This window comes from Peromyscus californicus, unplaced genomic scaffold (genome assembly GCF_007827085.1).
Source record: "Peromyscus californicus insignis strain IS unplaced genomic scaffold, ASM782708v3 Scaffold_7__1_contigs__length_154581171, whole genome shotgun sequence".
Lineage (NCBI taxonomy): Eukaryota > Metazoa > Chordata > Mammalia > Rodentia > Cricetidae > Peromyscus > Peromyscus californicus.
In genome coordinates this window covers 82,548,572-82,575,020 of record NW_026294595.1, presented here as the reverse complement: position 1 = coordinate 82,575,020, position 26,449 = coordinate 82,548,572, and the positions used below count along the sequence as shown (strand labels likewise).

Below are 26,449 nucleotides of genomic sequence, written 5' to 3'. Positions count from 1 at the left end.
AAAATAAATCTGAGCTTTGGTTTACCTGAATGTCTAATTGAAGGGTTAGAGGAGGAAATCAATGGCTCTTGATTCTACAATCCTAGGCCCTTGTCTATATCTCACTGTAGGTTCTTCCTCCTGCACTTAGGAGGTAGAGGCATGAATGAACTCCACATGGTATCCACAAAATGAGGTCAGACTTTTGATAAAAATAGCAGCAAATTTGTAGGAAATGTGCTCATTAATATGGAGGAAAGGATGATTCTTTGTTGAACTGAAATTACAATAAAATAACACACATGACAAATCAAAGTCCTAATGCAGGACAAAACTCAAACTGACTTAAATAAAAATTTTGGTGTTAACATCAGAAATACTCTTCATCAAATGGATTCAGAATTGCAAAATACAGCTGAGTTGAATTTGTGTACAAACTTCCAAGTTGTGTCCCTCAGGTAATTCAAGACACTGCTCCATCAGCTGGACTACTCTTAGCCAGTTTGTGTCTCAGATAATTGCATGTCTAGGTTCCCCATTGTAAAGAAGGGACAGATATATCACTGTGCTCTCTAACAGTGCTCTTGTGGGTGTTCAACATGTTAATTTGGGTAAGATGTTTGTAATGGTGCTTGTCACGTAATTCTCAATAATTACTGCTCTTATTACCATTAATCTTCCAATGACATTCAACTTTCATAAAAGATGGGGGAAATAAATCGTATTAATTTTTCAAAACGCTTAAGAATAAGTCAATGAGCTTCTGACATAGCTGGAAGGATATGCTTGGGGGATAATTATTTTTTTAATTATTATTCTTAATCCTGATAGTAATAATTGTGATTATTACCATTCATTGAGTTTGCACCTTGTCTTACAGTAGTTACCTAAGGAACTGCACATTTTCATTAATGCTCCCTGCTAATAACTGTGAAAAGGCAAATACAGTTGTAGAATCAAGAACTTGCATCTCAGATAGAGTAGTAACATGCCTTAAAAATCACAAATTTAGATTTGTTAAGAATCACAACTCACCAGTGTGCCTGATTATTGCAGAACCTACCCTATTTTATTTCAACATAGGCAATTCAAACCTATATATATGAGTTTCAAGAATAAACAATGTGGAGACATGATAGAAAATAAAATTATCAAATGGGTTAAAGGCTGGACATCCTATACTTAAAAATAACCAAAATATATACCACTCTTCCAATTTAGTAATATAAAAGCAAAACTGGAAGAGTTTTGTCAATTATTCCTCTTTCTCAATTATTTAATCTAAATCTAAATTATCAACATAAGCAGAAGAACTTTGAGACCAACAGGATTGAGTATAGCTACCATAAAATGAGAACATTAAAAGTAGGATAAAAACAGATACTTGAGATTCCTCAGAACTAAAGAAAGAGATGAAAGAACTTAATTGGAAACAAGGACTTTTGCCAGCAAATCACTTTATTTCCCAGTCAATTGGAGTGTGATGGGAAGTCAGTAACAAAGGGCAATAGCTAGACTTGGGACTACTGCAATAGAAGAGTTGAAAGTTGCTTGGAAACTACTTTTAAAATATCTTGTAGCTATAATAGTTATATTCCCACATAAAAATTCAAAACTAAGAGGCTTAAAGTTACAACAATTTGTATGCTCAAAAATCTGTGATTTGGTGCATATTTTTCTGAGCATTTGGATAGTCTTTACCAGAATCTTCTTGAAACTGTAAGCACATGACAAAGCCCAGGAATTAGGTGGCCCAACAGCCTCCGGTTTTGACTATGTTAGCTAAGGCTGTCAAGCAAAGAACTCTGGCGAAACTGTACACCATTCCTTCAATGAAATAACCTAGACTTCAAAATATGGTCATAATAACATATCAAAGAGCAGCTCAATATTATGTCTCAAAATGTAGGTTGATTTCTGAGCTGTGAGCTAACCATATGAACCATTAGTATCCCATTGACCAAAGACAGTCGTAGAACTAAACCCAGAATTACTTTAAGAGAGACTACTCTAGGACATGTTTATCATGAGATGTCTATAATTTCTACCACTTAAATAATTCTCTACTCCAACGGCCAAAATATGAGCAGAAAACAGTTTGTTTGAGATCTCTTGTATCCCCCAAAGCTAGATAGAACTTTTGATCTATTGATCAAAACAATGGACAATGTTGCTAAAAAGATTTCATTCTCATATTTTATTATCAAATAACAAGGCTAAAGGAAATCTACTACCTGCACATTCTCAGAATGATAAAGAGAAATTTCCAGTGGTCCCTTTCAATACTAGACTTAGTGCTAACTCACTTAGCAAGGGGAAGATTCCTGAGGTCTTCAATATACAATCTATAGTTGTTACCCCCAAGTTACTTTAGGGTTTGTGCTCAAACAAAATAATGATTTCTCTTTGTCTTCTTTGATTTACAAGGTTAAGATTTCTCCCAATAATTATATGATGAGATAACAAAATATACAAAATAAACAAAAGTTTATAAACTTTAAGCAAAGACTTGCTTGGCAAATATTAAACATAGGGTTATAGATACACATTGGAAGAATCACTCTTCAAATGCCACACATGGTAAGACAATGAGTATGTTAGTGGCATGTGCTCTTGTGAGAAGAAAAACACTGTTAGTGTTACTATGGAGATAAACATTACAGAAGAGAATTTCATCACTAGTGGCATGAGTACAAGGACAAGTTCCTCTTTGCATCTCCACAAAAATAGGAGTCTGAAAAGGTTCCCAATGGATCTGTATGCTCTGGATCAAAGTTAGAGTAACAGCATGAAATTCTGTTTCCAGGGTGATCCAGAGGCAGTGCCTGAATGAAATGCCAGGTGTTCTCCCATGGGAAAGGAGGATGCACTTTGCATTCTGTTTTGGAATGACTGATGAACATGAATAACCAGTGACAAAGGAGGGAGTGCATCATAGATGTGATTCATTTCCCAACAAAGATTTATCCTCCTTTCCGTTACATAGCATCATTGCCAAGAAGGAAAAAGCAAGGTCAACACTGTACTTCCCACCTGGCTACAGATACATGGCAACATGACTGACTGCTTGGCTAGGATGACACCAATGCAGGTAATGAGCATTACTTCCACATGTAGTCAGTTAATTAAAAAAAAATTTTAAATTTAACCATGTAATCTTTGTTCACATGTTTTCATCCCTGATTTATGCCAACTGACCTTCCAAGAGACCTTAGAAACACATAAGGATGGTATGTGTTCTTTTTTAGCTGTGGACTCTGGAAGACTGTCTGGAATAGAATGTCAAGGCATCTTCTTCCAATTCTCCTCAACTGAGTTGAATGAAAGCCAACATAAGTTTTTATTCTGTTAATCCATTTACAATTTGGAATCTATTTGTTATAGTAAGTGGTACTTCCTTAACTAATAAATGAGATTTGCAGGAATTTTAGCTCCACTGGAATTATAATGTTCTTGGACTGGATTAGTCAACACGGCAAATTAAGGAGCCAGGAACTGTGCTTTTGAGCCTTGAGATTGGCAAGTAGTTACATTAGCATATACAGAAAAAGTAGGGAGACCAATGTTACTGAAAACAAACAGTAGGAAATGAGATTGACAAGGTAAGTACTAATGTTTGGCTGTGGGTCTGCAGCTGTTTCCATCAGTTGCTGAATGAAGCCTCTCTGAAGACAACTGGACTAGGCACCAATCTATTTGTATAGCAGAATATCACGTTGATATCTTTTTCCTCCAGTCATGTTTGGTTCTATCCTATGTCTATGGGTCATCCAGCCTGTGGGTGGAGCTCAGGGAATCCTGCAGAAGAGGGGGAGAAAGGATTGTAGGAGCCAGAGGGGTCAACAACAACACAAGAAAACTAGCAGAATTAGCTAATCTTGGCTCATAGGGGCTCACAGTAACTGAACAGACAACCAGGGAGCCTTCATTGAACTGACCTAGGCACTCTGCATATATGTTACAGTTGTGTACATGTCATACAGCTTTTTCATTTTATGATTGTTTTTATACTGTTCTCTCAAAGGGGGCTTGTGAGTGTCAAATTCTTCATTTTTTTCTCTTCTGCTTCATCAAAACCTCAGTATCTGGAAGAAAAATGGTAAAATAATTCCCACTGCAATTGTGTTTTTTCACAATGTGTCAACTAAGGCAGTATTAATTAGGCATGAAACATCACATCTAAACACAAACAGCAGCCATATCAAAATCATACTTTACTATAAAAGTTGTATTGCTTAGAAACTTCCCGTGTTCTTCTCTAAGATCAGATTAGACTTTCCACATTGAAAGGTCTCTATTTCATTAAGCATGGACACCTTCCACAACTTCTAGAAAAGTACTGCTGGGAACTCTATCCTTCAATGGCTCAGCTTCAGCATCATATTCATAAATAAATGCATTTGGACCAACCATGGAAGACACAACAGGCATAAACTGCAAATATGAGGGACAGAATTTATGGTTCCCTAATTCCAAACTGGGTAAAAATGGGTGTCTCCCTCAAAATTCATGAACTTCACTTTCTATCCTAGCTTCATTTCTGTTGCTGTGAGAAAATACCGTGACAAAGAGCAACTTGGGGGAAAAGGGTTTATGCTAGCTCTCAATCCTATCATTATAATAAGGGAGTCAAAGTGGCAGGAACTTGAAGCAACTGGCCCATCACATTTTCAGTCAAGAACAGAGATGAATGATTAAATTCATTTTTAATACTTGGGTTGCTTCCTCTATTCTATACAGCCCAGGACCCCAAACAAGGGGATGGTGCTGCTCACTTTTAGAATGAGTTAGCCCACATCAATTAAGATAATTCCCCACCAAGATATGGCTATGATGAAAGTATTTCCTTCCATGTATATCTGCTTTAGAAAGAATGAAAACTCCCAGATATAGGCCAAACACAGAGAAGAGCAAGGTACTGTGCCTCTTACAAATTCTGGAGTTTCATTATGTCAGCGCTTTTTAGATGATTCTAGATTCTCAGGGGATAGAATGAAAGAATCCTGTTAATATATATCCAAATAAAACAGATTTGTCCTAGTAAGGTTCATTTTTGTCTAGCTAACTTCCATCTCTTATGTACCTTATAAACATTTTCAATTCACCAGGATCTTCAGAATATATCCTCTCTACATACTAGCTATTTTATCTTCCCCTTATCAATATTTATTATCTACTGTATATCATGGACTATGCTTGGCTTTTGTGTGAGAAGAAAAAGATATAAAGAAAGAAGTGTGTCTACTATGAGTAATAAAAGTAACAGAAAAGTTCCCTGAGGTAAATAAGATGAACCTCTGGCTTGCTGTGTGGCATTAACATTGTCAATGTCTCGGGATCTACAATTATCTAGGAGATAAACCTCTGAGCCTGCCAATGAGAACCAGTTAACAGAAGTAGGAAAACCAACCTAAATGCAGGTAACACCACTTCATGAACTGGGATTTAAGACAATGAAAAGGAGCACTAGCATTCATATGACTATGGATACAACATGACCAGCACCCCTCAAGCTCTGGCCATGATGGACTATACCCTCAATCTGTGAGTCAAAAGGAATCCTTCAGTATTTTTGTCAAAGCAATGAAACAAGTAACTCATAGAGAAAATTGAGCCATTGGAATTGTTCTGTTGCCAGAATAAAACTGTCCATGTGGTTCTTGGACCTATCCAATGCAGGGAAGGAGGAAATGTGAACGAGTTTAGAACTTCCAGCTGCAAAAGCCCTAGCATACCACAAGCAGAGCTTAATGGGCCATTCTGGTGGGAACTTGAAAGTCAAAAATACTGTGAGAAAGGTGGACAGTGGAAGCCTAGCTCGTGAACTTTCTGAAGGGAGTTACAATTGTACTGGCAACTGATCTAGACACCATTCAAGTTATATTCAGTCAAAGATGGTGACTGCATTCTATGTGTGCCTGAGAACTTAACTGAAGCTTGTCACCAAAATCAGTTGACCAATTTGTTTCATAGAAGAAATTTCAAAACAATAGCACAGGAACATATTCAGTCTGTGACATGGTTAAATATGACAGCTCTTATTTAAATCTATAGTGTGTGTTTATGTGAGAGAGAGAGAGAGAACGAAAAGATGAATATGAATTTTGTCAAGGAAAGCATATGTGTTGGCAAGGAGGGTTCAGAGAAAGCAGCTGTAATTGTTTTATCGTTAAAGATATTATTCCTAGTAAACAGAAATATCTTCCTCTGTGCTTGGAGTGGGGGAATAGGAAACATGCTCCAAGGGCAAGACCCTCCCATTAAATGTGACATTCTGAAAATCTAAACTAATTTAAAAGGAATCTATGGTGATACTTTATTTGTATTAAAATGTTATTTGTATGTTAATAAATAAAGTTGCCCGGGGGTCAGAGCTATTAGCAAGCCATAGGAAAGCAGGGCAGTGGTGGCGTATGCTTGTAATCCCAGCACTTGATAGGCAGAGCTAGGTAGATCTCTGTGTGTTCAGGGATACAACCAGCATTGGAGACACACGCCTTTAATCTCAATACCAACCATAGAAGACCTGGAGGTCTATACAGACAGGCAGTGACGAGGCGGTCATGTGGTTGGGTTTACAACCAATGAGAAGGCAGAACTGAAAGTCTTTATACAGACTTTAACACAGGAAGTAGCTCTCTTTCCGAGAGGTAGGACCACCTCAGGAGGAAGGGTAAGGTTTTAGCTCTTAGCTCTGACCTCTTGACTTTCTTCTTTGCATTGGTTCTGTGTTTCTTATTTAATAAGATGGTTGGTTACATCTACAGGAATCTAAACTAAGAATGTCACTGAAGGGGCTTACTGTTCTTAAAACAAAGAGGGTGGGGCAAGTGTTTTCTCCAGGTTAGCTTAGAAGGCACACCAAGGCCAATAAAATATGATGTGATACAAGGCAGACTGACTATATCTTGAGTTTTCAGTAAAATTTGGAAGCATCTTATGTTTGGTACTAGTGTTATATACTGATATATGCAAGCGTGAGAAGATGATGGAGGCTTGCGCCATGGTTCAGAAAGGTTGATGAGTCTAGGCAAAGTATAGCAGGGTTGAATTCCCTACAAAGAATCCTCAATGGCTCACAGCACAATGCTGAAAAGGTAAAGCCTCAATTTCAATAAGAACCATAGAATATTGGAAATACCATAAGTGTTGGATGTCTACTGAGAAACAATGCATGAACCATGTACACCTTGCCCAAGAGAAAGGCTACATGAGCCACAGGACAGCTGGAGAAAATCGGCTGCAAGACTCCTAGAGCCAGATGATTCTATCAGGAGTCCCAGATGACCCAAAAGGAGCTATAATTGGCATTTGCTCTGCTTGTAGATGAATTTCTAAAATGGTCTGATTAAATAAAAAACATGGAGCCAAATATAGGGGTGAAAGCCTTAGATCAGGGAAATAGGGAAAGCCACCAGTCAACCTTACCTCACCAACTCTGCAGCTTCCAAATGCAAGTTACATCCAATCTACCCACACCTTTACTGCCTTGCTGTTCTGCCCTCTCATTGGCTATCTTAGCCCAGCTACCTCACTTCCTCTTCCTGCACAGCTCTGTCACTTTCTGTGTGTCTGTACAGACCTCCAGGTCTCTAAGGTTGGTACTGGGATTAAAGACGTGTGTCACCATGCTTGGCTCTGTTCCCTAGTGTGGCCTTGAACACACAGAGATCCTGCCTGCTAAGGGATTAAGGGCATGTGCTGCCTGACTTCTTTGTTCAGTTAAAAATGGCTGGCCTTTTCCCCCTGATCTCCGGGCAAGTTTTATTTATTAAAGCACAAATAAAATATCCCCACATCTGCTAGTGTGTGTTCTTAGTTTTGATCTTTCCTTGCTATGCATCCACTTCTCCCTGTTGAAATGGAAAGGTTTATTCAGTGTCAGTGACACTGGAAAGATGTAACTAGTTTTCAGTCCTGTTTTTTTAAATAAATGCTCACAGTTGAACCATGGCCTCGAGTCTCAGAAGAGACTGAAGCTTGGGACTTTGTTAAAACTGTTAGAGACAATGGGGACTTCTGAAGTTAGACCAAATGAATTTTTGCACTGCAAGACAGCAATGAGCACGAGGGGATAGGGTGAAAAGTTATGGTTCAAAGGCCACATGTTTCAGTGTCAACTTTATGCGTGCTAACCTTGTGATTGTTAACACTCCTTGTTAATTTGACAGGCTCTAGAGTCACCTATAAATAAATCTTGGGGCAAGTTTGTGAGGGAGTCTCTAGACTAAACTAAGTGGAAAGACGTACACTAAACGTATGTGGCACCATATCATGGGCAGTGGTCACTAAGTGAATAAAAAGAAGAAGGTAGGCTGAGGACAAGTACTCATCTCTGTCTGCTTCCTGACTAGATGCAATGTGATGAACTGCCTCAAACTCCTGTGGCCAGGACTACTATGAGTCAAATTATCCTTTTCATCCTAAAGCTGTTTTGCTCAAGTATTTTGTCACAGCAACAGGAAAGTAAGTGGTACGGTGTCACAGGACCTACCAGTGTTTGCATATGTGACATAAATCTTAACAGCAAATTTGTTTATAAATATAGATAGATAGTTTCAATGAACATTTCTCATCTGACACTACAATGTTCCCTCAAACAGCCACAGGACCTAACAGAACCCCAATATTGGACATGAGAAGCCCTCTTTATAATTGCTGATCAGGGCTATCTAAGATACCCCCAAACATACAGCCTACTGTTTGTCCTTGGTTGGCCCCAGAGGTGTAAGATTAATATCTATTGCTAAGAACACTATACATTTCAGAAACAGGGCCCAAAGATCCCTGAGCTGGAACTTATCTACATGCCTCCTCCCTGAGGCCTAGCTTGTACCATGCAAGCTTCCAAAGGAGGGAAACAAACAATAGTTTTACCCAGCTTTGATGTCCATGAAGCACATGAAATATCAGCATGGCATGATATCCCTAAGGGTGCTGTAGTGGTATGCATACCTTGGCAGAAACCAACATCTCTCTAACCAGATTTAGGATCCTCTCAAAAAGAAGGAAACCATGCCTGGTAGTGGAAAACTAACTTTTTCCTGCTAGTAAAGCCATGGTTATTTGGAGGAGAATCTATAATTGCTACTTTACTAAACCAGCATAATCCCTAACAGCAATCTATAAATATTTATCCTTATACCTACAGAAAAGTGTAATTTGTAATCTTCACCCCTCAACAAGGAAGCCTCTCTTTTCAACAGACAGACCATTACAGAAGACCACAACCAATCAAAATGCCAAATTGTGGAGCCCAGTCCCAAAGGAGACATTGACAAAGCACTCCCACACATAAGGCTCAGGGAGCATTACATAAGAGGGGCAGAAAAAAAAAAAGACTCAGAGGATCAGGGAGCATGCTGTGAGATGGTGTTTCCTAGTAATGTCAGAAGCCACATCCATGAAGTCTCACCAACATGACTGGCCAAAAGTGAGCTGACCAAAAATAACATCATTAGGGATGCCAAAGTGAGCAAAGAAAAATCATGAGGCCTCAACCCTACACAAAGAACTATAGCCAACTGAGGAAAGTTGTGTGGGGCAGATGTGATCTTCCCCAGGGCAGAGAAGAGCACAGCAACTGGTTGTCCAGTACCAAATGGTCAGCCCTAAAAACATAGATACAAGTAACATTATACAGACTTAACAGTTTTATTAATATATATATATTGGGAATACTCCATACACACACACACACACACACACACACACACACACACACACACACACACACATATATATACCCAATGGTAATGAAAAAGGCCATGAATTTGAGAGTGAGGAGTGGTATATAGTGGGAGGGCTTGAAGGGAGGAAGGGAAAAGAGAAATATTATAATCATATTATAATCTCAAAGAGTTAAAAAAATTCTATGAGTTAATACAATAGCAACTGGACAAAGAAGAGATTTGGAGGGATAGGGTAGAAAATGGATCAGAAGTGATCAGAAATTGAAGAAAATGAGCATGCCATTGGGCTGTGGTGTGCCTACAGAACAGAGCAATGTGAGGTTAGTGCATAGTGGGTAGACTCAGAGGATAGAACATGATTATTATAGGTTTTGGTTCAGCTTATACTGGGATGGTAAGTGTGTATGAGCAGAAAACTAGTAATAGACACAATCAGAGTCTTGATGTTGTCTTAAGGAGGTTGAATTTATTATTTACCTTGTAATGTTTGATTAATCCATATTCCATATTAAATGACAAGATCTTGAGCCCAAATTCTTTCTAAGATGTTTATAAGGCAGTCGTTGTCTTAATTGGGGTTATTATTATTGTGATGAAACAGTGATAAAAAGCAACCTATGAAGCAAAGGGTTTACTTTACTTACACTTCTATGTCACAGCGCGTCATGGAAGAAGTCAAGGCAGGAACTCAGGAGGGCAGGAATCAGGAGGCAGGAGCTGATGCAGAGGGCATAGAGGAATGTTTCTCACTCGCTCCTTATAGCCTACTCATCCTACTTTCTTATATAACCCAAGACCACAAGCTCACAAGTGACATCACCTATAATGGTCTGGGTCCTGCAACATCAAAAACTAATTAAGAAAATGTCCTACAGATGTGCTTAGAGCCTGATATTATCAGTGAGTTTTCGGGGGTGAATGTTACCAATGTAAGTTTGTTCTTGTGTTTCTTTTTTTTCATATACTCTATAAACATAAAACCCATAATAATAAAGTAACTCATGACCATCATCATTATCATTACATCATCATCATATTCACTATCACCATGATAATTATCATCACAACCATCACCTTCAGCAGTAGCAACAGCAGCAACAGGCATCATCTGAGCTCTTATATGTCTTAGTTATGCTGTTTTTTTTTTAAATATCATACTACCATTTGAAATATGTGCCTTACTTTACACATGATCGAACACAGGCATATAAAAAATAGCCAACATCTTCCATTCCGTGTAGCTAGTAAAGGACAGAGTAGCCAAGATTCTTAACAAAATCTGATATAAAGCTTTAACCCTCATGCACTCTTGCTTCTTTTGGTGAGTATTTGTCTTTATTTTATCCTCCTTTGATGAGTTTTTCAACTTGATATTACAAAGGCCTGGTTTCTTTCTGGGAACCATATGATAAGGTGTGCAAGGTGTGAGATCAGCCTAGTTTCTGGACTAGATGTGAGCCTCACCCCTAAATCAACAGTCACTAAACACATTTAACTTGGAAACATAAAAAGTATGCAAGGCTAAAAGTATTTTACCATCTATGAAATTTATATATATATATTTGTGTTTCCCTTCACTAAAATTGACAGGTATCATTAAAGCCTCCTCCATGAAACTTCTTAGCAGTTAACAAAATCTCCATCTCTACAGGGAAAAGTGAAGGCATATTTTTTTAAAAGTATAAACTGAATTTTCAGAGGTACAGCGTTGGAGGTTGCCATGGCAACTTTTCTCTCTCCTTCCCACTGTTTTTGGCAAGTTTTTTTTATTATTATTAAAGAAAACAAAAAATATATAAATGCCCTCATTAGCACCATTTCCAGTGGACTGAGACCACTTTTCCAAATGTCTTATAGTCCAAGGAACACACCAACGATACAGTGAACTGTAGGGGGTGGGGCAGTTTAGTTCCTCCACTTTAAAAAATACTCTCAATGCATCCACTCATTCATTTATTGCATACAATCTTGGATTTCCTCACCAAAAATGTTCCAGTCTAGGACCTTATGAATATACTCTTGAAAAAGAACCTTCCCTGAGACACTTAAGAGAGTCTATCATGTAGGGGAAGGGAGAAAATGAAAAAACTGCAAGACAATATATAAGAGAAATTCAAAATGCTGTAAGTTCAGATGTTCATACCTGTCTCATTTGGCAGTGCTCATGGACAAGGCTTGTTGGAAGAAATCCTTACACTGTCCTGAAAACCTAACCAGGAACTAACAGCAGGGAAAGGTGGATTTAATGATCACATGTCTTCTTCCCTGGCTGAAGACCAGAGCTGTGCATACCCAAGGCATATTTGTGGTTTACAGATTAATATGAAGTGAAGAATCTGGCTGATAACCCTGAAAGCATGGTGCAATATAAAGAGACAATATGAGAGTGTGTTAGGATAAAGAGATGGAACTGCAGGAAGTTAAGGGAATCAGCTTCAATGGGATTAAATGTTCTTTATTCTCCAGGTATTGAAGTGAGCTCACACACACACATACACACACAATCTTGTAGCAAAACTAAAATAATTTCTGGCCAAGATTTAAATTAAGCATTATCTAAAATAAGACAAAAAAAATCATCAGTTAATGTCCTATGTGGTTTTTGTTCTTAATAAATAAAAGCAAGCATTGGTACATGCAAATGAGTTGCAGCAATTTCCTCATTATTTTCTTCCATTTTTTCCCCAAGTGGCAGCAATTGGAAATCAAACTTCAAATAAGCTGTGCTTAACATATTCTCTCCACACCTTAGGGGAAAACAAAACCATTTCTCTTGAACACATGAATTCACGACCGTTAGCAGGTACAGAAAATATTGTAACTTATAATAAAAATGCATCTTGGACATTCGACTAAAGAAGGGCTGATCCTAATACTATCAAAGTAATTTGAAAGTATCCTGACTTCAGCTGTGTTTAAAAGGTCATTCGTCTAGCCCCTGGAAGTTCCTCAGGCTTTTACTTGAAAACTTAGGAGTTGTCAATAGTCCCTAACTTAGATTCTCTCACATGGAAGTACTTTCATGAACAGGAAAATTACTTTTGTTTTCAAGGTCAGAGTGTTATTTTAACACCTAATTGCAGCTCTGAGCTTCACATGGTAGGCTGGAAATCTCCCTGTTCCCCACTGGATACATCATCTCAAGGTGGCCACAAGCCTTGTATCCCATGCTGATCAGGAGTTATATCTGGCAGCTGCTTAAGTCCCCAGTTAATTAAAAATCAGAAACCAAATTAATTATTACTTAATATATGCAGTTGGCTTGATAACTATTTTTTTACAACAGAATCATAAGGACAAATGATATGAGCAAAATGATCCTATCAGATAAAAAATCTGAGACCCAGAAAATTTTTGTGATAGTTCACCAGCTATTACCTTCCCTACCGTATTAAGAATAATTCATCTTTCCTCGCGGACTGAGATCAACCTGGTAGACTCAGTCCAGGTAGGTCCAGTCCCCTTCTCCCAGGCCGAGCCAAGCAATCCTGCATAGGCCCCAGGTTTCAAACAGCCAACTCATGCAATGAGTACAGAACCCGGTCCCACTGCCTAGATGCCTCCCAAACAGATCAAGCCAATCAACTGTCTCACCCATTCAGAGGGCCTGATCCAGTTGGTGACCCCTCAGCCATTGGTTCATAGTTCATGTGTTTCCATTCGTTTGGCTCTTTGTCCCTGTGCTTTATCCAACCTTAGTCTCAACAATTCTCACTCATATAAACCCTCCTCATTCTCGCTAATTGGACTCTCAGAGATCCACCCAGGGCCTAGTCATGGATTTCTGCATCCAGATCCCTCAGTAGTTGAATGGGGTTTCTAGCACGACAATTAGGGTGTTTGGCCATCCCATCACCAGAGTAGGTCAGTTCGGGCTGTCTCTCGACCATTGCCAGCAGTCTGTTGTGGGGGTATCTTTGTGGATTTCTGTGGGCCTCTCTAGCACTTTGCTTCTTCCTATTCTCATGTGGTCTTCATTTACCATGGTCTCCTATTCCTTGTTCTCCCTCTCTGTTGTTGATCCAGCTGGGATCTCCCGGTCCCCCAAGCTCTCTTTCCCTCGACCCTCGCCCTTCACTACCCCCATTCATATCCAGGCTGTTCATGTAGATCTCACTCCATTTCTCTGTCATTGGGCGATCCCCGTGTCTTTCTTGGGGTCCTGTTTTCCAGGTAGCCTCCCTGGTGATGTGAGTAGCAGTCCAGTCATCCTTGTTCCACATCTAGTATCCTCCTATGAGTGAGTACATACCATGTTTGTCTTTCTGAGTCTGGGTTACCTCGCTCAGGATGATTTTTTCTAGATCCATCCATTTGCCTGCAAACCTCATGATGTCATTGTTTTTCTCTGCTGAGTAGTATTCCATTGTGTATATGTACCACATTTTGTTTATCCATTCTTCAGTTGAAGGGCATCTAGGTTGTTTCCAGGCTGCGAGGAAGGCTTTGCCCTAGAGGAGGTGGGAATGGGGGGTAGACTGGGGGGAAGGTGAGGGGGGCGGGAGGGGGGAGAACAAGGGAATCTGTGGCTGATATGTAGAACTGAATTGTATTGCAAAATAAAAATAAAAAAAATTTAAAAAAAGAGATGGATATCATCAACACAAAGAATATGAATATAAAAGCTAAAAGGAAGCCCAGGAATTTGAAGGTTGAATATATGCTTACGAAAAGTTTATAAATCTTCAACTCTGGGCTTAAAGAGCACTGGAGGTGTTTAACATGTGGATGCACCTAGAGAGTAGTGTGTTTGGAGAGGAGATACAATGCCCTCCCATTCACTCCCAGTCACTCTATACATCATGGCCTGTACATTTCATTGTCCTGTATGTTAGCTGCATCCTTTGTATATCCCCTGTAGTCCACAGATAAAGGGAAACAGAATGATTAAACCTATTTAATGGATTGAAAAAAAAAAGAATAATTCATCTTTCATAGGCACTAAAAGCAGAGTATATGATAGACAAGCTTTGACATATGAGCAACAGAGGGATACCAAGGCATGGCTTGGTACAAAGACAATGGGGTCCATGAAGGCTAGAAACAATGGGAACTGTCCTGACTCCTTTCACATCTTGTTCTTGGGCCAGGCTTTCCCTACCACAATTCTCTACATATCATTAAAACAGTATCATAACTGGCAACTAGCAAGATGGCTAGGTGAACAGCTGTGAATGGGAGGTGAGAGATTTCAGGCTATTTCTGCCATGATGATTTGTTGCATGGCTTCATGTAAGGTCCAATGACTTTGCAAATCTAACTAGAAAGTCTGAGAGTTAGAATTAGGAACAATCAGCTTTCAATAGCTGCTGGTTTACCCTGGAGAAATCAGTAAGCTTCAGACTCTGGTTTGTTAAAACAGAACAATGCAGCTTCTCTCCTAGGCAGAGAAGGCAGCAGAAAAATTTATGTACAACTATTAAGAGTTCAGAGGAAGATATTCAGATTCTTCTTACACTCAAAAGCTGATGGCTCTCTTTTTTTTTTCCTTTTTGCCTTTGGGCATTCATCTTAATTGACATTTCTACAGCTTTCCTAATACCAAGGAGACCCACTATGTCTAGACATCTTCAGGGCAACTTTATGCTGTTTCCACAGAGCAATTTATTAAGGGTAATTCATTGTGTATATCTATCACCTTTCAACCGTGACATCAAAAATGACATTGGCTTTTTAAAATTCATATTAGCATTTTTTCCCATGGGCCCTAAGCCCTCTTAGCTCATTGTGACCTGTTACCATCCCAAAAAGAGACTTGTGCTCAAATCTTCAAACCTCATTACAGACAGGGAAACTGAGAGTTATAGATGAGTAATTGCTCCCAAGAGAAAAAAAATGTGAATTTCAAGCAGAGAGGAGATTAGGAAATAAAATCTCAATACTCTGCCTCATAAGAATAACTTTCATGGTAGAATTCAATGAGAGACACAGAAAGGAACACTCCAAACACAATTGCGTCTCTTCTCAGCTTGCTAAGGTGTTTGATATACACCCCAGCTATATACATAAACAAATTATAATAATAGAAATGCAGCTAATAGTTACAGAATACGTACATTATGTTGAGTATTTGCTTCTCATTTAATTCTCATGACAATCCTAGTATAGCAGGATTGGGTAATTTGTAGTTACAAAGTCATTGGATTAAATAATAAAAGAAGTCAAAATATCACAAAGATACTTATCAAATTACAATTATGCAGGAGACACAGGAGTAGAAGCAAAATGTCTGAGGGAACAAAGGGACAATTGAAGGGTAGAAAGACACGACAAGGGGAGATAAGTGAGAATGAGGTAAATATGCACTGTGTTACATGCTTGCTTGAAATGACCTTAGGTAAAATTATGACAAAAATAAATAAAATTTAACAAAAATATCTTATTAAAGGACAAATGTTTATTTAGATAAACTAATATAAAGGAATGATAGAGACACAGGGAAATAGGGAAACTTCAGTCAAGATTTGAATACAAATTCTACTTGAGTGGTTCATGGGTTATGTGGTATGTGCTACCATGAAAACCAAACGCAGTGTGACTTCCCTGACTGGGTTCATTCCTGGCTTCCCACTGCTGTAGGCCCTCAACAACTCATCTTTCTTGACTCTACAGTATCATGTCCCACCACTCTCCCTTTTTCACTTTTTGGGTTAGATCAAGTCTACTCTTGAGGTCTTCAATAGACCATTGCCTCTCTACCACAGAACCTCCTCATATTCTGGTTGTTCTTCCTAGAATTCATTCCCTACCTTCAAGTCCTGCATCAACAGTTGATTGTGCCTACAATACAGCATGGGGATTCTCCTTGATCTAAGTTTTATCGTCCTGAAAGTTTGTATAGTACATATCACTCTTCATGCATTTTAAATAAAGACACACAAGTACAGAGAAATTTTATCAGTGGCTCAGGATCACAATGCTAAACAGTGACTGAGCTAAAGCCCAAATCTAGTTCTGATTCTAAAATTTAGGTTCTTTGGGCTTAAGCTGTTCCCAACTGCCTTGTCAACTTTTCTCATTGCTGAGATCAAATTCCTTACAGCAATTTAAGGAAAGAATGGGTGTGTTTATTTGAGCTTACAACTTTAGGGAATGTAGTCCACCATGGCAGGGAAGGCATGCCGATAAAAACAGACAGCTATCAACAGACTGCTGGCAATGGTCGAGAGACAGCCCGAACTGACCTACTCTGGTGATGGGATGGCCAAACACCCTAATTGTCATGCTAGAAACCCCATCCAACTACTGAGGGATCTGGATGCAGAGATCCATGACTAGGCCCTGGGTGGAGCTCTGGGAGTCCAATTAGCGAGAATGAGGAGGGTTTATATGAGCGAGAATTGTTGAGACCAAGGTTGGATAAAGCACAGGGACAAATAGCCAAATGAATGGAAACACATGAACTATGAACCAATGGCTGAGGGGTCACCAACTGGATCAGGCCCTCTGAATGGGTGAGACAGTTGATTGGCTTGATCTGTTTGGGAGGCATCCAGGCAGTGGGACCGGGTTCTGTACTCATTGCATGAGTTGGCTGTTTGAAACCTGGGGCCTATGCAGGATTGCTTGGCTCGGCCTGGGAGGAGGGGACTGGACCTACCTGGACTGAGTCTACGAGGTTGAACTCAGTCTGTGGGGAAGGCTTTGCCCTGGAGGAGATGGGAATGGGGGGGGGGGGCTGGGGGGAAGGTGAGGGGGACAGGAGTGGGGATAACAAGGGAATCTGTGGCTGATATGTAGAACTGAATTGTATTGCAAAATAAAAAAATAAATAAAATAAAAACAGACAGCTAGCCAATCACAATGAATCTGTATTCAGGAAGCAAAGGGGGTAAATGGTTGTGCTCACATTGCTTTATCTTTTTTGACTCCGTCTAGGACCCTAGCCCATACTATCGTGCTATCCAAAGTTAAAGTGGGTCTTCTCTCCTCAATTTGAAAGATTATCTTGTGTTCTCAGAGGTTCACCTAATCTCTATAGCCCTTCAGAAGCATGAATGGAGGTTTGATTCCTAAGAGACTCTAATTTCTATCAATGTGACAATATAAACCATTACAACTTAGCTGTCAGAGCATCTCATAGTATAAGTTGTTGACTTTTTTCACAAGACTAGGATGACATTTCATTCTGCCCCTGATCTCTGACCACCTTGCTGACCTAAAGTACCATCTGACTAATCCTGAAGGAAAGTCACATGTCAGTGATATTGTCTATTCTTCTGGGAATGGTTATTTAAAAGGGACTTAGGATAAAATCAAAAGTACTTGGCCAGTTGTGGTGGCCAATATTGGTAATCTCAGCACTTGACAGGTGGCTCCAGAAGGAGCACTAGATAGGTCAGGCCAGTCTCATCTATATAGTAATACCCTATCTCAGAAATCTCAAGTGTTTGGAGGATGTAGGCCATTAGTAAAGCACCAGGCCCTGGGTTTCAGTTCTTCTGCAAGACACAGATAAAAGAATTCAGGTCACTGAGGTTGGATTGTTGTATTATGTGAGCTAGTTGATTAAAAGGAAAAACTTCAAAAATTGGCAAATGTTATGTCATTTCTTCATTTACTTAGTTTAAACATAAAGTTCACAATACCACTGCACTTGGGACTTACCCTACTACAAGGGATACATGAGATTTTTGATATGCCATTTCACCAACTCATGAGAAATCAAACAAGTATCAAATAATGAAATGTACCAATAAACATTTCAAACTGTGACTGGGAGAGAAAAAGAACAGAGATGAGACAAAGAGTCATGAAGCAAGGAGATGGCTTCTGTAATTGCTTTTTCTTGTGGTCTCAGACCTTGAAGAATGTGTCATTTCTTCTACAAGCAAAGAGCTGAGGTAAAGGGAAACAGAAAATATTGTCAAACTCAAGAATGTGATAAGGATCAGCTAGTGTGTTGTAATGAAAGTATAGAAAGAAGAAAAGAAGCAGCCTAACTACAGAGACAGGTAGACAAGGAAATCATCCACATTCTTGTACTGTGACCTGAGTACTCACCAGTGTGAAACCGAGGTACTAGAGGAAAGGCAAGAACAAAACAGAAGTTCACACTATTCTTGGGTTGACATTCAAGCAAGAGTCTGTAGCAACAGATAGACTTCATGCTGCCAAAGTTTTACAATACACAGTACAGGCTTTGGACTTTAATCTAATTGCATATAAAGCCTGGAAAAAAAAATTACGTGATAAATTCTTGAAAGCTTACTCTGACTTCCTCTATGTGGTGGCCGTAAGAAACAACCAATTATTGTTGTTATGATTTTCATTAGTATCAGTAATATATATCCTGGGTCTTTGAAATCTTGTCAGTACAGTGACAAAAGATTCAAACTACTAGTGGGAGTTATTTCTAAAACGACACAGCATAGCATGGGGCTGTTTGTTCTCATCCTATTTCTTCCAGATAATACTCAAGCTGCAACTAACTGGCATTTTAGACAATATTAAGATGGCAGAAGACAGAGGGGCAAGTTGAAGGGAATGGAAGACACAGCACCCATCTGTAAATGAAGAAATAATTTCTATCCTATCACAGCCCCTGCTTCTCTACAGCTACTCTTTCATGCTCTAAACATGGCCTTTCCTATAAGTAGAGGACAATTAAACTCTAATTCTTTATGTTATTTTATTTTATATTATATTTGACAGTTTTCCTGTTCTTTGGAAAAAGTAGACCAACTCCTTACTTCCTTTAATATTAGGTAATGTTCTTTTTCTCTTAAAATAGGAGAGATTAATTCATATACCAACTCTGAAAATTGACAGGAAAACATGGGTACATTATTTAACTTAACAAAAATAAACTTAAAGCAGGTATTTAAACAAAATTTGCATGCAAATATTTATAGCATCACTAATTTAGAATAGCCCCAAATGGAAGCAAGTCAAATGTTTATCAGTTACTAAACTGGTCATGTGGGCTACATCCATTCAAGGAAATACTGCACCTTTGAACAAAAACAAAGTAAAACTATTTTCCCCTCTAACATATGTAGTTGCCTGTCCAGAACTCAGAGAAAATCATAACTGATTAAAACACCTCTGATGAACAAACCTATTCCATTGCTGAGTCAAGTACACATCCAAATTAGTTATTGAGTGTCGTGTATTATTTACTTATGATTTGTTAACTGAAGATGTGAATTTTAAAAAAATTATTATTGAGATTTTTCTAAAGGTCTCAACTGTTTTCTGGTGGCCTACCTCAAATTGCTGTGTATCTAAAGAGTTAAAAGCAAGCTGTGACATCATAGCACTTTCCAGACAGTAATTAAATGAAATTATCTTGAAGACATATTGTTCCCTAGATAGTCCTTTGGAGGAATGCAGTACAAAAGCTCTCCCCTGGTGGTATACTGTGGTGTGTTAATCTATGATCTGGATCCATCATCTGTAATTCTTTCAATGCATTAGTGAGCATATTGAGGTTTACCAAAGGTCAACCGTATCAGAGGAGGAGGCTGTCACTGACAAGATCCCTTAAGCTTATAGAGCAAATAGTCCAGAGCATGAGTCATTAATGGAGTTCATCCTCCAGATAGCCTGACCAACCCTAAGATCCCAAGGTGCTTAACTAATTCTGTGTAAGTACCCAGTTCTCCAGACCACCACATCTGCAGTATCACTTCTCAGCACCCATATACACTTATATAATACCTTTCTACTTATTTCCAAATGGTTCTTTGTCTCCTTATTTCTTTGCTTTGTAAGATCATTTTTTGTTTTTCAGGTTATCTGCATTATCATTATATAATAATGAGTTAAACATCATACTCAGTGCTAAAAAAAATCTAAATAAAAAGCCTCATATGCAATGATGTTCATTCTTCCCACTTGCATTCCATGTTATACTGGATGTCCTATCCTGACAAATTAGGTGAAAATAAGACATAACAAACATTCAAATCAGAAAAAAGGGATAAAATCACCTCTTTTTGAAGAGATATGATCATAGAAACCCAATAAACTCCAGGAACAAACATGTAGAAATAAATAATAATAATAAATTCAGTAACATTGAATGTTATAAAATCATCATTTAGAAATTAGCAGTATCTATCTATACCAAGAACAAACTATTTGGGGAAAAAAGGATATAGTTCTTTGTCATCCTTCATCAAGGAAGCATCTCCTTACAAAAGAAACAGACCATCATAGAAAACCACAACCAATGGAAATGCAGAGTTTGGACCCCTGTCCCAATGGATACATCTACAATACAACTCCTACAATTAAAGCAAGGATATTTGCAGAAGGGAGATCAGAAAGATTGTAAGATGCAGAGTCAGGGGGTTTGTTTGAGGTTTTGTCTACTAAGAATAGAAGAGCTACACCCATAAAGTCTCACCAGCATGACTGCCTAATCAAGAGCTGAACAAGGACAACAGCAATAGATATGCCAATGGATGAAAGCCCAAGAGTCCTCAGAGAACTCCTACTCAAAGAACTACAGACATCTAAGAGTGTGAGAAATAGTAATCTCTAGTGAAGAGCACACCAAATGTTTATCCAATACCAATAGGTCAACCCTGAAAATATACATATATTTAACATTATACAGACTGGACAGGTTGTATCAATGTATTTTGGAATACCCCCCCCACACACACACACATATATACATAAAATATATATGTATATGTATATATATATGAGTTGCATGTAAGAACAATTAATGAAAAAGAAGCAATGAATTTGAAATAGAATAAAGAGGGGTATATGGGAGCATTTGAAGAGATGAAAGGGAAGGGTGGAATTATGTAATTATATTAGAATCTCAAAAAACAAATGAAATAATTAAAAAGGTAAAAAGCTGAAAGAAAAAAAGCAGCTAAATGAATAGCCTAACTTTATTACCCAGCAAGCTAGAAAATATGGGGAAAAAGTCTCAAATCAGTAAAGGAACTAAATAGTATAAATCAGAAATGCATTCAAGAAGAGACTAGAAAAACAATTAAGAAACATTAGTGAAACTAAGAAATCATTTTACAGAGAGATAAATTACATGGATTGGTTTTCATTACCACAACTTAGTGAAAGTAGGAGGTGTAGCTTGAGTTTTCCTGCCTGGCCCACAGTCAGGACAAATCTCTCTCACCTGCCAGTCCCACAGCCGCTCAGACCCGACCAAGTAAACACAGAGACTTATATTGGTTACAAACTGTATGGCCATGGCAGGCTTCTTGCTAACTGTTCTTACAGCTTAAATTAATCCATTTCCATTAATCTATACCTTGCCACATGGCTCGTGGCTTACTGGCATCTTCACATGCTGTTTCTCATCGTGGCAGCTGGCAGTGTCTCTCTGACTCAGCCTTCCACTTCCCAGCTTTTTTCTCCTCCTTGTCCCGCCTATACTTCCTGCCTAGCCAATGGCCAATCAGTGTTTTATTTATTGACCAATCAGCAACACATTTGCCATACAGAACATCCCACAGCAAGGAGGGCTAAATATTCAAAGCTAACAAGAAATGTAGATAATTTGGGAGCCAATATATGACTTCATATAAAAATGGTCAAAGTATTTGAGATATTTCACAAGAGAAGAGATATGTAAAACCACAGGTATATGAATTCAAGATAAAAATAAGTGATCATCAGAGAAATATAAATTAAAACCACAATAAGGTCTCACCTAACACCTATTATGTTAGGTGTTAAAATAAAGAAAGCCAGTATGTGTTGCTGAGGCTGCAAAGCGAAAGGAACCCTTGAGCACTGTGGGTGGGAATGTAAATTCATAGCTGTTATGAAAAACAGCTTGATAGTTCTTCAAGAACATTAAATATAAAGCTACTAGGTGACCCAGCAATCCCATTTCTGGGAATACATCCAAAGAAATAGGAATGAAGATCTCAAAGAGCTATGTGAACTCTCCTATCCATAACATTATTCAGAAGAGTCAAGATTTGGAGTTGGTGTAAATGTCCACTAAGGGACGCATGGACAAAGAATATGCAGTACATCTATACAATGGAATATTTGGAATGTCTTTAAAAGTAAATTCTGTCATCTTTAATGACATAAATTAACTTGGGGACATTATAATATATAAAATAAATCATTCACATGAATGATACAGTTTATATGTGTAGTCAAATGATATTGGCATCATAGAAACAAAAGGTAGAAAGTTAATTATGGAGTCATAGGAGAAGGAAGAAAAATAGGTAAGGGAAGGTGTTGGTAAAAATATGGAGTATAAAGGAATAAGTGTTAGCAGTATATTGAAGTGCCACCGTTAGACACTACATATTTCATGATTGGTCAAATAGTCATTCTAAACATTCTTGCTACAGAACAGTGAGTAGCTAGTAAGGTGGTGGATTTGTCAATTAACTTGATCAAATCTTTTACAAGGACAGATTAAGTATTTTATAAATACATAGTATTGCTTGTTAATTAAATAGAAAGAATTAATATTTGTCAATGAATATAAGGAAGGATGGGGAAGGCAGGAGAAAAAAAGGGAAAAGGAGAGAAAGGAGGGAGTGAGAAAAGAGGGAGGAAGAGGGACAGAGAGGGTAAGAGAGAGAGAGGGAGAATCAGTGTAACAACAGTGCATTCCAGCTGAACTGTTCATCTGGATATAGGCTAGGAGTGAAGGTTTCTTCAATAAAGGTCCACTTGTGCCAGCAAGTCTTTCATTTAAAGGTACATGAAGTTTCATGCATGGCTCCTTTTTTCACAGACAAACTGAACTGGCTTATCAGACTTTACATTGGGTAGAAAATGTGGGTTTGTGTCTTCTCTTTCACTCTTGACTAAGATATTAAGTTCAAGAAAACCTGGCATAGGCCTTAACAAGGTGAGTAATGCCAAGAAAACTTAAAAGATGCTAAACTTCACCATGTGGGTACAACCTGGCTTTGATTTAAACATTGAGAATTAACATGAAGAGTTGACAGTTTAAATCTGCTACTGGATTTAAATAGGTCTCCTGTCTTCCATTAACATGCCTGCATCATTTGGGAAGGTTACAGTGGCAAGCAGCATCTTTTCAAGTGAATACAAATCTTGATAGTAAAATAGTAACACAAAAATAATTATGTAACTTGTAATTTGGCTTTCCCCTTCATATTGTATGTATGTATATATATATATATATATATATATATATATATATATATATATATGAGAATAAAACATTTTCAATGACTATGAATTAAGTTTCAAGATTGAAAAAACCTTTATGTTAAACACATAAATTCAATTCCATAGTAAGAAAATCATGTGAGTTAAAATTTTAAATACAGATTTCCTTTTAGATTGTAAGTCAAATATCTTCTGAAGGAAATCAAATGTTCATTACATTATTCAATAATTTCTAGGCTGATGCTATGCCTCAGTTCCACTTGTATAGTGCACAAGGCTAGGGGTATAATACCCAGCACTGCAGTAGTAGCAATTTATAAATAATTTATCCATTTATTCTTTTAAAATTTATTCTCCTCTCATATATTACATCCTAACCACAATTTCTCCTCCCTCCACTCCTCCGAGTTCCTCCCAGCCACTTTCCCTTTCCCCAAGATCCATTCCTCATCTATTTCCCTTCAGAAAAGAGCAGACCTCCCAGGGACATCAACTGAACCTGATATAACAAGTTACAACAAGACTATGTACATACCCTCATATCAAGGCTGGACAAGGGAACATAGTAGAAGGAAAAGGGTCCCAAGCACAGGCGAAATAATCAGAGACAATCCCCATTTCCATTGTTAGGAGTTCTATAAGAACAACAAGCTACACAACCATAACCATATGCAGATGGAGACTGTATGGGTCTGAGCTGGATCATTTATTTATTTTTATAAATTGATTTTGTAATTTCCGTTGGCAAACCAGTTACTGAGTTAATGATGTCTTTGTCCGAGCCATAATTTAATAGAGAAAAATCATGTCAACTTTCTAATATGGAAATTAACCAACAAAATAACTCTAAATCAGTTTATAGCCCATCTTTGATTTCTAATCTCTATAAATAGAGGTTATCTATAAATTAATCAATACCATTTTCTCTTATTAGATCCATGAATCTTAAGTTTTTCTCTGTAATCCCAGAACCCTGAGTTGAGGGGAAGAAGATGAATGAATGTAGGAGTCCATTGAGAGAGGGTCCTAGTCACAGCTGTGTGTGTAGTAGTCATACAAGATGACACCAAGGCTCAGATGATCCAATGTCCAGAATGGTTTCAAGGCAAATGACTCAAACAATGCAGCCTCACAGACTATTTCAGTCATGACTTGACCATAATTCTTAATTTTCTCAGGGTCCCCATAAGAATACAGCACCCTTTGTCAGCAGGAAGTAGCCTAGAAAACTACATCCACATTCCCCCAAAATAGATTATGGATGTTTGTCTTTGTTAAGGTTATCAGTTACAAATTGTTATTGGTCATAGTCAATCTCTTTCTAAAAGAAGAAAGGGGGATATGATATAGAAATATGAGATAAATATTTTACGTTGCTATAGATTTTAGTTTATTGATACAAATTTAAAGTTAATTTTGTTATACTGTATGTATATTTCTACTCTTGTTTAAAGTACTTTGTGCAAATCATTTGAAATTGTAGTGTATAGTTGAGAAATGCAGATTAATAATTAGTTATCTATGATAATCAAACTTATAGTCATGTTAGTTAAGTTTTCTAGGTATACATAGATATATTCCAATTAGGTAGGTAGTTTTCAAACACTTCAAAGACTTACAGAATATGGCACTTAAAATGTTTTAAAAATTTAGACTTTCTGGACAGTGAGGCATGTCTGCTCTTGGCAGTACCAGTTTATTTCAAAGAGAAAGATGGGCATTGAACACACTCCATGTGGAGTTTATCTTCTTCTTGGCAAAAATAGCCATTTGGGCAAGAAACTGTTCTTGTCTGGACTGCTTGACAAAATGTTGTATCAACTGAACATGCAGAACCCATAGAAAGGTAACCACTGAACTTTGCAAGGTGAGATGGTCTTTCAGGTTCTTGCTTCTCAGAGGAGACTACCAGACATTCTATAGGACACAGAGGAAAAAATGAGTGAGAGACTAGACCTATGGGCTAAAGATGGATGCCCCAATGTTATAGAGGAACTTTGGGCAACTGTTCAGGCAGGCAGCTATCTCTGTCATTCTAGATTTTTGGAAGTTGCTTACAATGCTCTTTCTGCTTGCTTAGGTAGTATTGTATTCTTCTGAAGTCTTTGATGTTGAAGACTAGATAGTTATAATTTTCCTTAGTTATGATAAAAGATAAGTTAGATATGAAACCTTAGACTCACAAATATGGGATAGATAGAATATTTTCTTTAATTTTGCCAAATACAAATAGATTAGATATTGTAACTGTAATTCTTGCTTGATAACTGTTTGTTGTATGTAATTTTACTATGTTAAAGTTAAAACCTTCCTTTTTAATTAAACAGAAAATGGGAGATGCTTTGGGATAATACTTTTGTACATTGGTTTAATAAAACACTGATTTGCCAGTAGCCAGGCAGGAAGTATAGGTGGGATAAGCAGACAAGGAGAATTCTGGTAAGAGGAAGACTGATTGAGGAGACATTGGCCTGCTGTCTAGGGAGCAGCATATAATGGCACACAGATAAAGCCACAGAACACATGGTGACATGCAGACTAACAGAAATGGTCTGAGTTTTAAGTGTAAGAGCTAGTCAGTAGTAAGCCTGAGCTAATGACTGAGCAGTTTTAGTTAATATAAGCCTCTGTGTGTTTACTTGAGTCTGAGCAGCTGTGGAACAGGCAGGACACAGGAA

The 26,449-nt window shown here is 38.0% G+C and overlaps 2 long non-coding RNA genes across 4 annotated transcripts in view; one reads left to right on the top strand and one right to left on the bottom strand.

Annotated features, from left to right (window-relative positions):
- The window catches only part of LOC128100764 (uncharacterized), a 199,930-nt gene that overhangs the window by 35,254 nt on the left and 138,227 nt on the right, over window positions 1-26,449 (top strand). The window contains exon 2 of one of the 3 annotated variants that reach the window (XR_008214927.1): window positions 2,786-3,070. The exons of 1 other annotated variant lie outside the window; for it this stretch is intronic. This is a non-coding gene — a long non-coding RNA (uncharacterized LOC128100764). Of the gene's footprint in view, window positions 1-1,225; window positions 3,071-26,449 lie in introns of those variants that run through there. One more of the 3 variants, XR_008214926.1, reaches the window with a different exon arrangement.
- On the bottom strand, window positions 3,064-13,372 carry LOC128100765 (uncharacterized). The gene is made up of 4 exons (XR_008214928.1): window positions 11,815-13,372; window positions 10,316-10,388; window positions 3,918-4,064; window positions 3,064-3,777 (listed from the first exon to the last, which is right to left on the bottom strand). It is a non-coding gene; the product is annotated as an uncharacterized LOC128100765 (long non-coding RNA).